Raw genomic sequence first — 21,665 nt, 5'->3', positions numbered from 1 at the left:
AGGCCTATCAAACCATAAAGCAAAATTAAACACTGAAGTGCAGACACTCCACCATGGGCTCTTTTGCCAAATGATTGCCAGAACTCCCTGCTGCCAAGGGCTATCTACCTCAGATTGCCTTAGCAAGACTGGGCCAAAGGACATAGTGTGGTGTAGTTAACTTGCAGCAACTATTAACTGAACCAGCTCAATGCAACATCACTGGAATGGTCATTCCAGTCTAAATCCGGAGTGAGAGAAAATTGCTGAAAACTAAATTTGATGACATCGCAAGCGGTTGAAGACAGTGACAATAACTACACATCTTTAACAACTTTATCATGCAGCTTTGGTTATTTCATCTGTACTTTGCCTCCTATCCTACCTCCTATCCTACCCTATGACCTATTTCAACTAGCAAGCTTCAAGCAGCTACTGTTGAAAAAATAGCAGTGAAGTGCTTTATACTAGCTCTCAGGGGTTTGGCTCTCAGAAGTCATCGTGGAAGATTCCTATTTGAACACACTGAGGTGCTGCTGCAATATCTACTTCTTCCAGAACCAATACCTACTTCTTCCAATCTGTATCTAAACTATAAGGCATGTTGAGAGACATTCAACTCTTTTAACCACTGTCACATTCAGGTGAATTAAGATGCTAATTTCCACCTCCTCATGTTGCTGCTCTCCACAGTCCATCATTCCAGCTGGGTCTGGAAAAAACACTTTTCAGGCAGAAAGCTTTGACAAAATATTTAGCCAGAGACTGTCTGTGTTCTGCTTCCTCCATATCTGCAGAGGCTCTGTTTCCTGCAACTGTTTTTTTCCCCTGGCGTCCTGGCCATATGGCCGGTGATGACTGCAGTGTGTAAACAGCACCAGGCACTCAGCAAAAACAAGGCATTCGCAGTTTAAGGACGTCAAACACGTGGCAGTCCTCAGAGTGAGGGGTGCTGTACAGCAGCATCCTCCCACAGGTGTAAACAGCAGTGAATTTGCACAAACAGAGGTAGGGAAACTAAGCACAGTGGAAAAAAAAACAAAGGCAAGCAAGTAAATTCCGGCAGGCATTTGGGATGACCTATTTGCAGAATGACAGAATATAAGTACTCTATGAGACAGGCAGTTGTGCATAAGTTGTAAGATATTATATAATAACAGAAGGGCATTCAAATATACTTAGATCCCACATAACCTGCATGGAACACAAATATATGATAGATGGAAGCTATTCGATAACTGCAAGTAATAACCACAATGGCCTTAGCAGACTGCTGTTGCCTGCTTGAGAAAATGCTTGGAAATTTACTTGGCCTATCTAAAATAAAAAGTATTGATTTTTTTCTTCTTCCTCTTCATTTTTTTTTATTTTCCATAGCAGAAAGTCTTTCTACTTATCTCTTTCCCTTTGAGTTTATTTGATAAGTTCATCAATGCAAGTGCACATAGCTGTAGTTGAAGAGTATCTGAGAGGGGTGTCTGTGCCAATGCATGAAAAGAAGAATTAAATACATTCTGAAAAGTCAAAGTCATTGAAGACACCAAAGCTTTCACTATACAAGCTTTGATTTTCAGTTCATTGTAGCAGACTAAACTGACAGGATCAGAGCACTTCTCAAGTTTGATTTTAGGGGTGAGAGAGGAAAGGAGAAGAGATCAAGCAATGTAGATTGGAGCTAAATGGCAAGTGTAAGAAGAAAATGCACATCTACCACCAAACTATTAAAATAATGGAATGTAAGTACCTTTCAAATCATGCAGAACAGCAGAAGGTCTTTTAAAGGTTACATCATACTTACAGCTGAAGAAGATTTCTATTGTCAGTTGCAATGCAAATTTCTTTCTACTATTGTGAGTAGTTAAGTGTGAGCCACTCTCTCTTCTGCAGACAGGATAAATTAGGAGACACTTACTAGACTGCAGAGACCTTACATTTCCAAAACATGTTTCCTCAGCTGTAAATCTGAATTACAGGACCTTCCTGCCTACAAAAAGCCCATTTGCTCTTCTGTAGAGTATTCCAGACAAGGTTTTTCACTGTTTCAGAGGGCCTCTTCTGCCTAAATTGGGTGATGCAATTAGACGTGAGAATCTTTCTGAAGCACCAAACAATTTTAAACACACTCACCAAACTATGCTTCTCACTAGAAACTGATGCCTTTCTGATCTGTAATTTCCCTTTCCAGAAGGATTACAAGTGGAATGATATGCTTATTAGTTCATTGCCTGAGTTTGCTTATTTAGAAGCAACTTAAAAACATTCCATAAGATGAGTAAATTTGAAAGTGGACCTTTTAATGTTTTGTATATGGAACACAGCATGATATAAAGCACTAAATAGACAAGCCCAAGGAACCCCAAAAATGTGGTTATTACTCATTGCCCAGAAAAAAGAAGTTACAGAAATGATCCATTTACTCTATTGTAACTCCATTGGCAGTAACAATAGGTCATAAGGACTGCAAAAGAAAATGGTGATTAGAGAAACATTGCTAATTTATTTGTTAAACTGATAATCCAACACCTGGTTTATAGAATTGATATATTATTTCCTTCTCTTCATAAAGAAATGTCAGGTTAAAACTAAGTTTTTATTATTCCCCAAATAAAAATTTGATCACCTTTGTGATTCTAACCCAAACCCCTTCCCTTGACAAATCTCCCTGAAAAAATATCAAGTAAGTAGAATTGTTCAAGGTGCATTTCAAGAGTTTAAAGTGAATGAAATAATGCCTATCATGTAGTATAGAAAGCACTGAAGTACCACCCTGCTATCAGTGCTACAGTTCATTAGGCTTTGCTTTTGCAATGAAAGAAACCAGGTATCCAAGAATACATATACTTGTGGGTTGATCTTCTCCCGTGTCTTTCCTTGACACCCTCACTTTCGATTTCCACCCTTGACCAGACATTCCTCTATCATCTGAAAAAGCATAGCTGAAGTTTTTTAAAAAGTCAATGGACATATAAATAGGTAGATAGGTAAGTAGATACAAACCAGAGATTTCAAAGTAATTGCTCAAATATTACCTATTTTGTTTTAGAGCTTCAGGAGCTGAAATAAATCCCACCTCTTTCACCTTACAACAGCATTTGTAAGTACTACTCTCCTGCTATGACTAGTACCTATAGTGAAAAGTAGCATGCATACTGTAACTATTACAGATCAGCTTCCTTTTTTAAGCCTTAACCATATTGCTTAATTTGATAGTATCAGTTTGATTTATTTTAGGGTGTTTTGTTGGGGTTTTTTTCCCTCTTAGTGGAGCATCAGGATTTCTTGCAATTATTGAATCCTTTTTTAGAGTTTATGATATCCCATTCAGCTGTTCTCCCAAAATTGTATATTCGAAAAGAATTCATACAGAAATAAAGTTCTAAACAATAGGATCATGTGTCATTGTACTGTAGGCTTATACACTCATGATTTCTGGGTTCAAAATTTTGTTAATATTGATTAATATTATTGACTGATATAAGGAATTAGATCGCAGTTACAGAGATCCCTAATTTCATGTCAGACATCTGGAAAGGTTTCCTGATATTGTTAAGGTTTAACTCCCTTGTCCCTTTCTATAGCTGCTAGTCAGACATGTTCTTACCTTTCTTTTCTTGTTGCCTGTGTAATAATTCTAATCCTGCATTACATTTTCCTATAAAATCCCATTCTCTTCTCTTTACCATAGTATTATCAAAATAGCACAGCCTTGGCATTGGACTCACATAATTTCAATCAGTGCAAATGATTATGGAACTGCAGGCCAAACAGGTTTAATAGTTCTAAAAATCCTCTCTAACTCTTTAAATGTGATTTCTGATGAAGATTTATAGATTGCCAGAAGTCAAACTGTTAAAGCTGTACTAAAATCTCTTAAGAACGAAAGAGTGATTTCATCTGCACAATAGGAGCTAAGGAGTTAATTTTAGCTGCTAACATAATCTAAAGCTGTTCTTTAAATAAAAATCTGCTTATTTTCTCCAGTTCTTTGCATATATGTAAATATTTAAGTGAATAGTACTTTTAAACAATTTTAAACAGTTTTCCAATCTATAGGAATAGATACATTTCCAGAAGAAAAGGCATCCTTGAGCCAGAGAGAGTGGGAGAGGATAGAGAGAAGATACAAAAAGCCTTGGAGGAGGAGGGGCTTTGCCTTTTTATCCCCTGAAGGCCCGATGAGCTGCATCGTAAAAAAAGGGGTCCTTGCATCTGAAATAAACCTTTTTTTCAAATCCTTTCACTGCCTCGGCATTCTTGGGAAGAATACCTGTGTATGTTTTACCTTACAAATCAGTTTATATTTTGATAGGTTTTGTTCTTTTGCTTTCTTTGAAACCACCAATGGTTATTTAAATTCCTGCAGTTTAAAGTCACTCAGTTATTACCTTCTCTCTTCAACTTGAACGTGTTACAAGCTTCCAATTCAATGGCCTTTCTATGAAGTGTGCTTTCTAAAATAATTTCCAAATGCAGCACTGACCTCTACAGTGCCCGTGTGAACACTGGTAGATCAATGATCCATAGAAGCAGGAAAATGGTTTGTCACCCAGGAATGATTCAGGGAGACCAGAAATAAGCAATATTTCTATACTCTCATAGTGAGGAAACATTTGCCTTACATCTACCTTACATTATCTACCTTATATGCAACTGTTAAACATGCACATAAGATATAATATACAACATATGTCCCACTCAGAAATTTAGATGCTCGAGGGAAGTCCATACGTTGTCTTCTCCTGCCAGGACTCCCAGCTCTGTGATTGAAGTTATTCCAAGCCAAATTTTATTCTGAATTCAGAACATAACCAAATTTCATGAAAGTTTGGATCAAGTTTGAAACTTTTAACCTTAACACCGCCAAACAATTTTTATGTCCAGATATTGCTAAAAAGTGATGCAGGAAAAAATCAATTTCTGACTATTTTCTTTACATAATACGAACTGATAGGCCTTACCTTTCCTGTTTAACAAGCTATACATCCCACATAAAACTTGATGCCTTACATTTTTTTTATTAACAAGCCCTTAACAAGATTAGAAGAGACACAGTTTCCATCTACATAATTGTAAAACACATTCTTAATAACATTGTCTCTCACAACCCTTTTTTCCAAAACAATTTTTGCAAGTGCTATTTATTTTTTAGAGTTATTACAGTATAGAATATTTTGCCTGAATGCAAGTTAGTCTGAAAGCTAATAAACCTTTTCAAAATGGCAAAGGTGTTGCTTAGGTATGAAATTCCATAATAAATTAGTATAAGAAAAAGAGGATATATTTTGTGCTACCTATTTGGCAGAAGTTCTGTGAGGAATGTGTGATATTCTGCTGCATGTTCAGCTGATTAATAGTAGGTGCAATTAACAAAGTAGATTGCAGCAGAGCAGAGGTGCAGTCAACAAAAAACACTGTTCATTGGTTGTTTGCTGTTTGGACTGAATTAACCAGGTACAATGCTTCACTAAAACATTAGAAGAGTCAAAGACACTAGGCTCTAGACTAGGAGCTAGAAAGCAGAAATAAAGACAGCAAGATACATTAAGTGCATTTCCAAGTTCCAAACACGTGGCCACAGCCATAGTCCAACAAGAAAGAGCAAGAGCTTCAGCTTTTCTTAGAACATGCTGCAGTTCTGACTGTGTACATGAGCACATGAAGACTATTGGGAAGGGGTATCCAGTGGACATGAGACAACCTTCTAGACAAAATGTTAAATGAAGTTGAAGATTTCAGTTAAAAAGGCCCCCAGGGAGTTAACACATAAGAGTATGATGTGTGTGAGACACATGCAAGAAAGTAATTGGTGCTATTATCCTAAGAAATGGTCAAAATTGGACTTTTGTATGTTATGGTACTAGTGAAAGCCTGGCATCTGTACTCTTGAATAGGGGAAACTGGAGGGAGGTGGCCTCTTACTACAAAAGTGGAGAGTTTTGTTTACTTGGTTTCTTTTTCCTTTTGCAAACAAGAAAACAAGGTAAGCTAAAATGAATGTTTACATTCAATGATTAGCAACACCAAAACAGTGTTCCCATATCTAAGGAAAAAAATGCTTAAAAACATCAGAATTACAAGCCCAATCAACATTTGAGTTCAAACAATTTTTTATCGCATTTGATAAACCCTTAGAGGAAAGCAGAGCAAGTTTGTGAATCTTCACAAAACCAAGCAGAAGTGTACAGAAATAAAAAGCTTGTGCATCATCAAGGGATATCAGAGACGCTGCTAAAGATGAGCCTTATTAAAAGCCACTGGGACTCAGGATGTGATAAACAGCATATGCCCACATCCTGCTACCAGTTAAAAGTGGGAGCACTCAGGCAAGAGGAGATCTTGTTTAAAGATATCAGCATGGTAATTCCTCAGTTTGACAAGAAAGAATTTTTTTTTTTAATGTGGATGAAAATCATCTGTGATCCAAAAAAAATAAACAAGCCAATATTTTTTTTCTAGCTTCAAATGAATAGAGGCACTGAAAAATGTATATGGCCAAACATAAGCCCATGCAAGCAGAAGAGATGATATTCCCAACACTTTTAAAAATAGCCCTTGTGGGAGGCAGAGGTTATTGCTGCCAGACAAAAATTTAATTATCTGTTAAATTCCCTGAGACAGTCTTACCAAAATGCAAGTAAATAGGAGATTATGCTTATGAAGTGTTGCATTTTTAGATGAAGTAACTTATGAAATTAACTCTAAGACACATTTCACAACAAAATACAAGTGAAATACTACCTAGCATTATTCCCATGCAAAATATCTTAATGGAAAATAGTGAGAAAATAGTATCTCCTACCAAAATGATGCAGACAGGCTCTGATTCCTATTCAGTTATGTTAAAAAACAGAATAAAACACTGGTGAAACATAGCTTATCACCACTGACTTTTTAGAAGCTAACATCAAGATAGCTTGTGACCTGCTGGTGTGTATTGACAAAGAAGACAAAACAATACACTCAAAATAGGGAGCTCCAGGAATTGCCAATATTATGTGAAAGCAAGATATCCACCTCTTCTGGGAAACAGTTCTTACTAACAGCAGAGACAGGCAGAAGTGAGACATAAATGGGCACCTACAGCACCAAAGTGATGTCTGCAGGTCCCAGCAGGCAGAGAATTCAGCTGTCAAGATGTTTGTTCAAGAAATCCTCATAGAGACAATTATTTTATCAGGCTGTAATAGCAAAGTCCCAGAACATGCCACAGCTAAAAGAAATAGATTAAACAGAGCAAAATAATGAGCTGAAATCTACAGAACACTTCATATAAAAGCCCTTCAGGCTTGCTCACTGGCTATTTATTGAATTTATTTTATAGTGTTGATAATTATTAGCTGTTCATTATATTTGGCTGGGAGGAAGGAGACAAAGAATTGTAATTTTTAAGAGCATAGAGCCTGAACCATCTTGATCAACAACAAAAAATTAGCAAGACAGCTAATGATCCAGTTATGTTTTAAATTCCCAGATTTAGAGTGGTTTTTCATACTGAGACAACCTCTACACTGCAAAGACATGACTTCCCCAAACTTTATTTTGTCTTCCAGAAAAGTGCAAAAACATCAGTGGGTTTGCTACCATTGCAGAGAAAACAGAAGGTGACCCCTCTTCTCAGCTTCACTGCTTTTGAAATTAAGAGAGTTTTGGAGGGATAGGGGAGAAGAAGATAATAAGGTGAAGGAAGGAGTACCTGACTGTCTTGAGGCCAGTGCCAGTGCATGCCCTTTTGCAAAAAGCACAAACTGAACAGAATCCCTTGGCTGCAGCCAGAACAAACTGTACAAAATACATACAGGTTTCATGCCATATATGCCCTATTTATATTTTGACACCTGGCTTTCAGAGAGTCCTCTGAGAACAGGAATAGTTTATCATTACCCACAACATAGGGTGGTGAGTTTCCTCACTTTGCTATAACACAGTGACACGAGACTTGTCTGATCTGGTGAAGCATCTGACCAGCTGGTTCATAGCTTTGCTTTCTCTTCATGTTCTTGCAGTAAGATTATTCTCTGCCTTTTCATATTTCCCTGTCAGGGCCCTTTATTACCCTGACAGAATAAATAGAGACAGGTGAATCAAACTTTATTGTGATAACAGATTTCCCTCAATGCTATTTTCTACTGCACTTCACAAGCTCCACTAAGGACACAGAAATAAGGGCATGATCTAGGACTCCACAACATTCAAGGTTTTTTGCAGGTGAACTTAATCCTAAATGTGGTTCCTGTTGCTACAAAACAAAACAAAAAAATAAATTTTCTTCTACAAAAGGATTACCAAACACTGGAACAATCAAGGCTGGCAAGGGATGTAGGTGAATCACCATCCCTGAAGGTATTTAAAAATAGATGTGGCACTTAAAGACATGATTTAATAGTGAACTTGGCACTACTAGGTGCCTTACTCCACAATGGTAAGCTCTTGACCTTTCAGAGCACAATGTCATTAATGAAATCTTCTACTGGCCTTTTGTCCTGGACAATTTTCCTTTCAAATCATTCCCACAGAATAATCTAGAATAGGATCATGTATTTTGGATTTAGAACTGTAAGCTAGTTGTGAGGTTTGGTGAGGAAGAAAGGATTTTATTGTAGAAAAATAATTTGGAGCGGCATATTGCCAAAAAACCCTCATGCTTGCGGACTATCTCTTTTAATACTTCAGGGACTAAATCTGATGTCATCCTCTTGCTTTGTTTTAGTCTTACTACTCAAGTGCATTTTGGGGGTCTACATTTGCTAGAGAATGCATTTTAACTTTGTAGGCTGCTGAAGTTTTTTCTTTCCTTCTTGAGAGCAAATTCCATTCAGGGCTACATAATGGGCTTACTGTATTGTGAGGGTTGGCATAAGGACCATATTCTTTCTGAAAGGAAAGGAGAGGAGATCAAGCAGGAGTAAGAGGATGTAGAACATGCCAACCTCCTCTATCCAGACTTCCCTTTTCTTTAGCTGACCTGCATCATGTTGTCTTTAGCTTTGAAACTTCTCAGTGCAGTGTCCCACACTTGCAGCAGTTCAGTTTTCCATGGAACAAAACTCAGCTGCTTTCTGCACCTCCCACTGAAAAATCTATGCCCAGTCAGATGATTAAATGCACATGAAAATAAAAGGTCTAAAGCAGCAAGACCATCTGGAATAGATATAGCAAGTGTGCAGTAGTATTATCCCACTGTTATCCCACTGTTATCCCACTGATGTCAAAATCCACTCTGGAATCATGTAAACAACTGTTTCACATTCCACACCCAACATCAGACCTTTACAGTGATGACCAGACCCACTTTGGGGCACTCAGCCCAGGGGTACCATTTATAAGCTCAAACTGGGACACACAGGTTTTCCCTGGATGGATGTTGAACCTATTCCATGGGATGCCCATCTTCAAACCCATCTTTTGGTGGACCCCTCAGACCTGCATCTCAAAACCAGCTCCTGCTTCCCCATCACTTTAAAGTGCCATGGATGCTGCAGAGTCCAGCTCTGACCCCTGTTCAGATCCATGACAGGAGGCATCTTCCCTTACACTACAGTAGTTCTCAGTTGCTTTCCTGGTTGATGACAATGTGATTATTATTGCCATTGTAATACTTCTATAAAATATCTTTTTAATTAAGAAATATCTAAACACTGATGTATTACTTTACATCCATATAAACTCTATGGGTTCCCTCTTATCATTTTGCTCACTTCTCTCAAAACTCAAGATGAAAATCTTTAGCACTTTGATTGCTCAGGAAAAGATATATTTAGATCTAGTGAACACTGTATATATCCAACCCAGTTAAAAAACAAATATATTGGCAATGTGAAATGTTATTTCCTCCCTATAGATGCATAAATAATAAATATACCCTTGTAGTCAATGACAACACTGGACATTCATTGGCAGAGGTACAAGCACTGGACAACAAATGGTAACGAGTCAATATATTTATAGTGAAAATTGTGGTATCCCAACCCTGGTTTCAGGAAAGCAATCATGAAGTCATTCGTGATTTATTCACATAAAGGTATTTACAGCAAACAACTTTATGATCAAATGCTTGCATGACTTTTCATTTCAGTCTAATCTAGAATTCCTAGAGATATGTAAGAAAGTAATTTTATATTCAGACCTTCTCAGTATAAATACTAGATTTTCTCCTTCCCAGTTAAAAATAAGTTGACCTGTCAACAGGCAAAGAAAGCCTACACAGAACACGTGAGTTGCCAACTGTATTTTCCCTTAAGGTGAGTTGTCCTGGCACATATGATCTAAATGTCAAACGAGAGGCCAACAAGATGCCTTAGAAATCATTGGGTTGTCTTTTGATATGGGGTAACATCTTTCACAGTGTCAGTAGACAGAAGTCTACTGAGAAGAACGCTACAAATAGTTGATTCAAATTTACTGGCTTCCCAGACTCATTCCTCTTAAAATCCTGCTAGATATTTTCAGCCAGTCAACCCTTCTGCATTCTTCATATGATTATACTTACTTTTGTATAATTTACAAGTATTTCTGTTCCATAAATCTCTGTGTCTGTTTGGGTGCTGACTTACTAAAGGCAGTTCACCTATCCAGGTTATTGACACGTATGAACAGTCTCTGTTTCTCCCACAATTTAATTGTTTAAATTATATGTTCTGACACACAGTAATTTTATGCAGCAAGCCCCAAAATATACTAATTAATATTAAAACATGGAAATAACATATTTTCAATAAAACATTCTCATTTGACTTTACAATACATATCCAATACTGCATTCTAGGAAGGGAAAAATGTTAGAAACTATGCAAATCCTAGCCTGCCTTTCTTTCAAGTAGAAGAATACAGCTTTCTATTTTCATGACTAAATCAGTTTTTTCAGTTTTATGACTAAGTTCATTGCTCATATGAATGGTTCTGATAGAGGAGCATTGCTACACTGCAATTTTTGAAATAGGTACAGAATAAGTGTTTATTATTGTATTTTTGTATCCATATTTCCTAAACAGAATAATATTGTAAGACCTTAAACAACACTAAGAACAAAACAAAAACAAAACAAAAACCCAAACCCAAACCAACCAAGCAAACAACAAAAGAAAAACTCACTTTTATATACTTTTCTTCAACATTGTATTCTGAGCTGTATAATTTTATAACAAACAGTAGTGAGAAGAGGAGATGATGTCTCCCCAAAGGGGCCAAAGCTACTTATTCCCCTAATGTCTGGAATAATGCAACTCCAATGAAAAACAAACATTTTCAAGTGCTTTGGTTTCGGTTTTAGTTTGGTTGGTTGGTTTTGGTTTTTTTGGGGATCGGGGTTTGGGTTTGCTTATTTGTGGTTTATTTGTTTTCCTTTAATTTCTGGAGTGAATTTTGTAGCCCTATAGTGTAAATGCCTTGATGATGAAGTTAACTGTTTCAATTATAATTTGTTGCATTTTCTGTACACTGCTAATGGGAGAAGCAAACTGAAAATTTAGTGGAGAAAGGGTGTTAAAAAGGAATGAACGAAAAAAATCTATCTGTATAGGTAAATAAAATGAGCTAGATCACAAGTATTTCAAGATTTGTTTACCTGATTTTTACCATCTAAACTGACACCTGTAGTCTAATGTGACCAAAATTACTCCATCTGGGGATATCCTATTATATGAGGTGTATAAGTGTTTGTGGTCTGCCAACTGCTGGAAGGTAGAAGGCATTAGGGGTAGCTGGATTAGTTAGTCTGATTGGTGGAAGAAAGCTTACTGCAGCTTCATGGTCCCAGGTCTGATATTTGTAGCTGCAGGCACACACTCCCAAGCATAACTGTACAACACATATATATGTTTATGCACAGCCAGCCAAAATGTCAACACATACAGACACACTCTGTGCTCAAACAAACAGAACCAGCATGACCAGCTTTACCCTGTTCCCCTTGCTGGCTGGTCAGGATGAAGACCTATTAGCAGAAAATGTGTACACAGAGAGATATAGGGTATAGATCCTTCAGTACCCAGCTTGAGACTCTCCCTCTACCCAATGGCTGCTCCTGAATTCCTGTTCTCCCCAGCTATTGGCATCTGGGTGCGTGACCACTGCAGCCCCATTTCTGCTGCTGTTACAGAACTCCCTTGCACACACACGGAAACACACACACACACAGACACAGGCTGAGGATGCCTCCAGTAGCTGACCTCAGACACCCAGTCTACCCAGTAGATGGCTCACAGATACTCCAGTCTCCAATTCCCTGATTTATAACGAAACACACATCAAATACGTTTCTCAGCCAGCTCCCAGACTCCACAGAGTCTTCAGTAGGTCACTTGGACCCCCTGGTTATTCCAGTAGCCAATTCACAAAGCTCTGACGTCTACCTGGCTTCCTAAGCTATTTGTCCTGGTCACTGTCAAGTCTGGTTTGGCTTATGCTATTGCTAACATGCTGGCATAATAGCAATAATCACACAGCATGTACATGATCCAGCCTCCTCTGTTGCTGTCACCCCCTGTGCACAGCCCCCCTCTGTCCCTCTGTCCAGTGGTTGGCACTGAACACCTCCACACAGACTATTTTCCCTTACCTAGGAAAATACTTAGAAATGGAGTTTAATGAGAGGACAGGGTAGTTCAGTGACCAGGCACAGGGCATGGCCAGACACCCATACCTCTTTGCATACAACCAATACTTAGGCCCTTAGTCCTCTAATTTCTCACATTTGCTCCTCCCAGAATCACCTTGATTGTTCCACTTTCTGCCTGTGGTCCTCCCCTAAGGTCCTGTACTAAACATCCACTGACAAGTTTTTCATAACCCTGAAATTCTGCTACCTGCAGTCCATGTTATGTCCTGCAGTGCCATTGGCAGCATCCCTCAGACTGAGGGGTGATGGAGGGACTTTCAGATGCCAGATCTGGGTAGATGGGCTGATGCTTTTCTGGGACAGGTGCTCAGGTCTCTTATAGGTCTGTTGAGTCACCTCACTTGCCAGTGGTATGCTGGGCTCCTCTGTCTGTCTGGACTTAAGCCTTTAATCACATAACCTAACAGAAGTTTAAGCAAGTCGGTACAACACACAGTTGTGTCAAAATACAGACAGGCAATGTCTCTCATGAAATGCTGATATCTAGTCCTTACGAGCTAGTAAGTAAATAGCAGCAATAGAAAATAGCTACTGGTTAACTTGTTTGCTATTAAAAATGTTTGTAGTCAAGCTGGAGTTCTGCTTACTAACAACTACCAAAGATTGTACCTGAGGGAACACGTCATTTCAGTAAAAGTCTGTGAGCTCAGCCTGCCTTAAGGAGCTGTTAGCTCTTTTAAGGGAAATTACAGATATGCACCAAGTCACAGTAACCAGTGAAGCTAAGTGAAAAATTCATGGAATCTAAAACATTTATCTTAAAACAAAATTAACTGCCCTCTGCACTGACTGAAGGCAGAAGTTATGTAGTGATCCATGACGAAGTTAGCATACAGTCTAACATAAAATTTAGTAATGTGAATCCTCTTTGGACTATAGGTTCTTCTGAGAGATGTAAGAACTTGCCAAAAATGATGTCTTTTTCACTTCAGTGATGAAAAATAAAAAAAATAACCTTAAGACTCTAGTTTTTAAGAAACAGTACTAAATTTTCTTTAAAAATCCTTATTACCTATTGCCTTTACTCACGTGAGATCCTGCGAGCAAAAGAAAAAAAGAAAAAAAAAAGAAACATGAAAAGAATGCTTCAAACACTTTATCCTTTTACTACCTATTTAAATTTTTATAAATTGCCTCTAACTTTCTTTTAAGGGTCAGAGGGGGAAAATAACTGACTTTTTCAATAGCAGAAACTTGTTTTGTCAATGCATATGAGTTTTTTGAAGACAGAAAAATTTAATTTTTAGAAAATATAATAAATTAAAATGCTTATTTTAATTTATTTGAAATGGCTTCACAAAACCCCAGCATGTGCATGTGCAAGAGGTCACACTCCCCAGAAGACGGAAGGGCTTCAGCCCAAGACAGGGGAGAGAAACAGACAGAGAGCTGCTGTGTCCAACATACAGCATCTACTGTACTTTGAGAAATTAGGGTAAGCTGTTCTGTAGTAAAATGGGACCAATTAAATAAACAGGCCTAACACCAAAGGGGTTCCAGCTTCTTCTGTAAAAGGAAAATGACAGTGGAACCTTTTTGTTGATAGGTAGTTTCTAAATAACATCAAAAAAACTTTGGCCTTGAGATTGCTACATTTGTTTCCCTGATTTTCCTGCCTCAGCTAAGGCAGATGGAACAGTGTCACAAAGCGCTTTTAAAACCTTGATCGCATCGCCTTTTTTTTTAAATTTTGTTCATATTGTTGTTGCCAACAATTCTGTAACGATTTCCAAATGATCTAGTGTACCACTCAATGTATAAAATATTTAGTCGTCGGCACAGAACTGGCACAGGTTGCCCAGAGAAGCTGTGAACTGTGGGGTGAAGTCACAGCCCCACAACTGAAGTTTGAGGGGTTTGGTATGTTACAAAGTGTTGGGCTGTTTTCCATGGGAGCAGTGGAGTTAATTAGATAGTTCCCATGGACACAGCCTTGAACTCTGTGGCTGAAGTGTAGGTGCGGCATTCCTCGGTGTTTTTGTGGGAATATGTTTGTGTTGTGTGTGTGGGAAAGTAGAAGTGGGAGAACCTAATAAAAAGCTGCCTGCTGCGCTGAACAGGCAGACATCTCTTTGTCTCACCGTCCTAGTGTGTCTTTTGTGTCTTTCTTCCCCCCTTCAGACCAAGGCCTTCGACAGATACCCAGCGACAGTGAATGCCCTATTCCTGGAAGTGTTCAAGGGCAGGTTGGATGGAGCTCTGAGCAACCTGGTCTAGCAGAGAATGTCTCTGCGAATGGCTGGAGGTTGGAAAAAAATGATCTTTAAGGTCCCTTCCAACCCAGGCCATTCTATGTTTCTAGGACTCTGCATTGTCCCGCCCAACAACCCTCCCTCCCCCAGAAGAAATGATGCAGTGTATCTGTGGAGGGACCCTCATTAGCCCACAATGGATCCTCCCATCTGCCCACTGCTTAAAGCCATGTAGTGAGGAGGACCAGGGGACAGGGGTATCCCCACAACACCAGCAGGTGCTCCTGTCCCCAGCCCCCTGTTCTACTCTCACCCCCCTTCCTCACAGCGTGCCCAATGCCTGGGTACTGCAGAGCACAGCTGAGAGACTGCTCAGGAAGAAGGCTGGGCTCATGCCACTGCTTTCTAGCAGCTTCCAGCTCAGTATTCCTGCAGCCTAAAATATGCTAGGGCATTTTTACCCTCCACGGTGCTGCTTTCCTCTCTGCCTTGGGAAGCAGAAGGCAGGGAACTGCTGAGCTGCCGCAGCACATGGCTCTGCTCCCTCTCACCCCTTTCTCCATCTGCCTTCCAGCCCCCTCAGCCCATGGGGGCTTGGGGCACATGGTGCTTGGGGCCACCTTGCTGAGTCACTTGGTGAACCCTGGGGTGCAAGTGCACCAGATTAAGTGGCTGATGGTTCGCAAACACTAAGTTCCTGTCACTGAGAATTAAGACATGTCCTTGCTGGAATTGGACCAGCCTGTCCTGTGCACCCCTCAGTGCAGTTCACCTGCCTGCCTGATGCCATGCTGAGAGTGTTAGAGCTGAAAAGCTGTTATGTTTCTGGTTGTGGTGCCACCCTTGCAAGAAGTGAGTTCCTAAAAACAACCCATACCCTGAAGGTAAGCTTGTCACACTGGGGAAAGGTGGGCTGGGCTTCCCAACAGCAGAGGTCAAAACCAGAGTCGGGTTGCAGGATGCTTGACTCTGAAGAGATGGGCCTGCTCGACTCCCCAGAGCCAGACAGCAGGGACACAGACATCCAACACCCCTCCAGAGGCAGACCCAAGCCCTTGGGAGGGGCTTCACTCCCAGGTAGGACAGGGGAACAGGCAAGGAGCTGCTGGGTACTCATTCTGTTCTCTGCTCACAGTTGCACAAGGAACCCTTGTCCTGTAGGAGGCCGAGGTCCACCTCATCAATACCCAGCTCTGAAACAGCAGCCAGCGGCATGCAGGGCACATCCACATCCAAAACTTTTGTGCTGGGTACCCACAGGATGGCAATGACACCTGCCAGGTAGGAGCATGCTTTGAGTCACTCAGCCCCCGGTAGCATGGGCAGCCCTGTCACCACTGCCCAAACACAGCCCAGCACGTGCTTTGCCTGGCCAGCTGCCCTCTCGACCCTGGGCCCCCCCACTGCTGGGACTTCCCTCCCCTTACCCATCCATGGGGAAGGGCCCAGTGTTCCCTTGTCCCAGGGTCGTGGCACTCTGCCCAGAGAGGCCATCTAGTGTTCTTGGGAGCCCAGAGGTCTGGATGCTAACCCTGGAACATCCATTCTCCACACCTCTGGGAACCCTGAGCACAGAGGAGAGAGCCCTACCTTAAATGACCCTGGACCTGCTCCCAGATGAGGTTCTAGAGGCTCCATCACCTGAGCAGAGCCTTGCTCTGCTGGAAATCCAGGGCTGGGAGAGTGAAGGATCCAGTCCTACATGCTGATAGGGGCCACCCGACAGCACCTTAGTCCTCTCTGCTCTGCTGCAGGCTGACACTGGGGGGCCTCTTGTCTGCAAAGATAACAATGCTGACTTCTGGCAAATTTGCTTGGCCAGTTGGGGAATAGGCTGTGCCACAGAAAAGCTGCCTGGAGTCTACATCTCCACTCAGTCCTTCTGCAGGTGCATCCTGGTCCAGATGGGCCAGAGCCCAGCAGCAGCAGCAGCAGCTACTCCAGTGCCAGTGCCTGCCTACATCTCAACCCCTCTGCAGACACCAAGTCCAAGACCAATACAGCTGGGCAGGTTTCCCCTGTGTCCACTTACATGTGAGAAGCTGCTGCAGTTTTCTAATCCGCTGTAGGAGCTGTTGCAGTTCCTAAGGGGAAGGGAAATACGGCTTGAGCAGCAGGATGGACAGGCTCCAGTGCAGGCTGCAGTGGACCACGACTCCTTACTTCCGGTGCAATGCCTGCTGATCCAAAGGCAGCCTCAGGGCCAAAACCTGCCCTGTCCCGCCCACGCCCCTCTCTGCACTCACACAAATGTTGACATTGACTTAGAGGTTGTTGAAATAAAGCTGACTATTTTTGCAGCTAACCGTGTTTGCAGTCCCACTCCATCTCCTGACAGTTTTTAGGTGTCATTTTGCATGACAAATCTGCATGTAACCTTGCATTATATATTTCACCAAATGATTCCCTTTAAAAGATTTGAGTTTTCGCATTCTACATGAAATAGAACACGAATGGATGGAAGAAAAGATGAAAAACGTTTTAGCTTTACAGTTACAGTGTATCTGTATGTGAGTTATTCCACATACTTTTAAGAAAATAGCAACATTCTTCTTTTTCTCTGACATACCATCATCTTCTTTACTTTATGATCAGCATTATAATAATTTTTAGAAAAGTGAAAAGTAAACCCCTAAGCCATGAAACTGCTTTTGGAAAGGATAGCCTAAAAAACAAACTGTTCCCAGATTTTATCATTGGGAGACACAAACTCATGCATTTTTCATACAGAAGCAGTGATAGTTAAAATTCTTTCTACAGGACTGCAGTTTTAATCAAATTAGAGGATGCCTTGGTAGCTATTTACTCACCCTAAAATATGTAGAGATGTTCTTCCAGAGAATCCTTGTTCCACAAGATGCATACGCTACTAGCACACTTAATCTGGTAAAGTAAAAAGTATGTTTTTACATATTATACAGAAAAAATACCCTTTGATCTGTTACTGTGAAACATGCAATCCAAAGCAATTTTTATTTCTCCTGTATTTCTTATACTAAATTTTTGTATCAATGCTCAAATAAGAAGTTTCACAGGATGAGCACTTCCAGAGCCTTAGACCTTTACAGTTACCCATTAGGTACCATAATAGCTAAAAAGCAGGCAAAACCAACTGTAACAAAAGATATTTGAATATGAAATTGAAATATTACAACTGACTGCTCATAAGAAGAAGTTCTACATTTCTGCTTTTCAGATTCCACAGTTTTATACGTACTTGTCATTGTTATAAGTTTGGTCCCTTCTGGCCATAGTATTATCAAAATTAGAACTGACTTTGAATTCTGAGATTTGGGTTGGTTTTTGCTAAAAGGATCCTCAAAACCTTATGTCACATACTCTTTATATTTCCATTCACTTTATCTCACTGCCCTCAGTGCTGCACTTTTTTATAGCCCCTGTAAAGGATCTCAGAAGTGTCGGAGATTGTGATCTCCAAAAATAGCTTTTTTTATAAGGATGTGTGCATAATTTTGTATGAAAGAAAGAGGATAAGAAGACTGGAAGACTCCTGAAAGAACAACAAAGTTACAAGAGAGCATGTTAACGTGTGGGTTCTAAACTGAATTATAAAAACATGGATGGAGAGCATCCAAAAGTCACAGAGAACAGAAAGCTAAGTAAATATAGTTGATTTTTTTGTTTGTTTAAGTATTACTTATTCCATGCTTAACCACAGAGGCCTGTCTCACGAAAGACTAACATTTATTTACATTTACAGTTAGGGTTTTTTTTCGCTGTATTAGCACTGCATCAGAATCCAATCTCGTCCTGCAAAATTTACATGATGACCCTTTCATTATGTTTGGGTTTGTTCCTCTTATGGGAGAGATATAACCTCAGAGGTCATAGGCACAAGGAGCAGATAGCCATTTGAAAACTCATTGCTTACACAAAGTAGTGTCTAAATTAAGCCAGTTCTACAACAATGCAATAAGTTGTTTTCATGGATGAGCTTGACCTTACATCATGGCAACATTGTTGCCCAACCTAAACGAGCCCTGTCTTTTCCTCTGTTTTGAAAGACTGTCCCATTTTTGGACTGATATTAACATTTTCCATAATGTTGGTACCTATATCTCTCATTCCTGTGCTTAAATTTTCAACACATAAGAACAATTCTTCATTGATCATACTTGCCTTCCTTCGAGTTGTCCAACAACAGTTACACGCTTTGTTTGCAAAACCTGTAATACGCTAAGTGCTGAAATAAAATCAGTCCTGCATATGTTACTTAAAAATTCTCAGGAGAAAATGAAATTGCTTTGGGTTTTTTTCACTGAATCTTCTGACCAAAAGTATGTGGTACATTTATTGAAGACAGTGTTTTCAATTGCTTTATTGTTGATTGGAACGAAGATGAGAGAAGAAGCTGTCCTAAAACATGGAAAAGCACTGAGCAGGGCTTTCCAGCCTTCACAGAGGGGCAATCGAGGAGATGGAGAAGCAGGAGTAGGAAGAGCAGAAAATCAACAAGGAGATGGACACCAGTGGCAGAGCAATTCTTCCATGTACCTCCACTCCCTGACAGCACACAGAGCTTTTTGTAAACAGCACATACTGCAGAATCCCTCCTCCACACTACACACAGACAAACTGTACAATTCATCCAAGTCAACCAGGGCAAATGTTATTTTTAACATGACTAGAGTCTGTATTCGAAAATCATTCTGGATGAATTAACCTAGTTTTGGAAACCTTATTCCAGCTTAGCAAACACCACTTTCATAAAGTCCCTCTATAAATCTTTGCTAAAATTATGTAATTATGAGTTTAGATTCAGCACCTAAAAGGACTAATTTTAACAATGAGGTCAGTAAGGGGGAGGAGATGATGACGTATGGTTTGGTGGCTGCAATCCAGTCCAAGCAGCCAGCAAAGTAAAGTAAATACTTCTAGTCTGGCTTTGCTCTGCTCTTCCTATCTACACGTGCTCAAAGGCTCGTTGATGTACAGTATATGAAATTATAATGCTCAATGTGCATTATCAACATATTCTACAGTCACAAACAGTCATACAATTGAAAAATTATAATCTGTTTATTGAGAAACAAACCAGTTAGTCTTGTCACAGTACATATTTAGGATTTGTTTCCCCTGTGCAGGTTGCACATACATGCTGTCTTAAACGATGAAAAGTTAAAAGTATAGTCTCTTAATATTACAAGACACAACTATGCAGAAAAAATCCAACATTCATCTATATTTTCCTCTTAATTGCTCTTCAGATAGAGCTTCAATATTAGACCTGTACTATAGCCATATTGTACTTCAGGTTCCTGAAGACAGAGAGAAAAGAGAACTAATTCTCCCACCAAGTTTCACTGAGTTTCATGTATCTTTACTACCACAGTCACATCATTCAGTTCACGGTCATTAACGTAGCTTAAAGGAGTTGACTTGAAGCAGTCTTTCCTGAAAATAAAATAAATAAATAAATAAAACCCCAGCAAACAAAACCCACAAAAATCCCCACAAATATGGAGTTTGGTATTAACATTTCAAGTTTTATTGTTTAAGTACTCAGCACATGCAACATTGCCATTTGAGCAGTTGCTTCAATTCAGAACTTTATTTTTCTGGCCACAGTGATGCTGACTGGCATCATGGGGGGAGAAGGATTTCAATACAAGTAGGGTTAAAATTCCAGAACTGATAGCCATAGTCAGAGACTAATATTTTGCATTAAAAAAAAAAAAAAAAAGACTAGAAGAGTCAGTTTCCTTTTGAACTATCTCTTGAATACACCTTTGGAGTAAGTTCTGCCATATATCTATATATATCTATAGGATATATCTATGTTCTATCATACAATGAAATAGACATAATCCAGAAATAGGGCTCTTGCAGTACTTGTACTGGAAGAAAGAGCATTTTTTTTTACTTTTAAGTTCTTCTTCCACTCATTTCATATTTCTGATGCAGAGTTCCCACCATACAAAGAAATTGCAAAGTCTCAGAGGTAGGGAGAATTCAGATATTTCTTCAAGTCTAGTTTATATTCTGATTTTGCAAAGAAAGTCAACTCTAGGCTGAAAGATGACCATCTTTGCCTTCTCCATATTCTCTGATCAATCTGTGCCATGACAGGACTACTCACTTCACAGCTCATGCTGCCAGACATTCCTTTTGGAGTAAGAACGCATGGAGCCTGGTCAAACACCTCTTTAAAAAGTAGGGGGTTATTTTCATACAGGGAAAAGAAAAAAACAAGCAGTGATTTTAAAGAAACTAACAACTTCAAGATTTGCTTTGAAATTATTCTTGACTTTAAAGGACTGTTGAGCTTCTCACTAAATTCAGTGTTATGGGCAGGGAGTCAGCTTCTGCCTGTGCATTTCTGTGATTAATGTCTCATAACTGACAAAATGGTCCTCAAAGGGCCACAGAAACTTTCAGCAACTAAGGTGACCTGGCTTTTGGAGAAATGTCAAGTGGAGATATTTGCAATGCAACTCCACATTTCAGTAACTATATTACATGTAATGTTAGGCAAGAACAATTGTCTCGAAGAATCTTTTTTATAAAAGAGAAAACTTGTTCAATATCTCTCAGTAAATAATTTCCTGTAGGCCACAACTGTAGCTTTAATATACAGTAGAGCTGTTGGACTGTTTCCTCACACTGCAATGGACTAAACTGCTTAATTCCTGCATAAAAGGTGAATAGTGTATTGGCTTCTATGGTGTACCTGAGAGTTTGGCTAATTTCTATTTAGGTATTAATGAAGCAGGGACCACAGATGCACCTCACCACAGCTCACTCCTTAGTTACAAAGCTATTAACAAGAAAATATTCATCGTGACTTCAGTCTGTAGCTACAGACAAGTTTACATTGAATACAATTTCACAGAGACATAGCCATGAACTATCAATGTTTT

This window comes from Corapipo altera, unplaced genomic scaffold (genome assembly GCF_003945725.1).
Source record: "Corapipo altera isolate COAL_440 unplaced genomic scaffold, ASM394572v1 61305, whole genome shotgun sequence".
In the NCBI taxonomy this organism is placed as follows: Eukaryota; Metazoa; Chordata; class Aves; order Passeriformes; family Pipridae; genus Corapipo; species Corapipo altera.
This window is presented reverse-complemented; position numbering follows the sequence as displayed.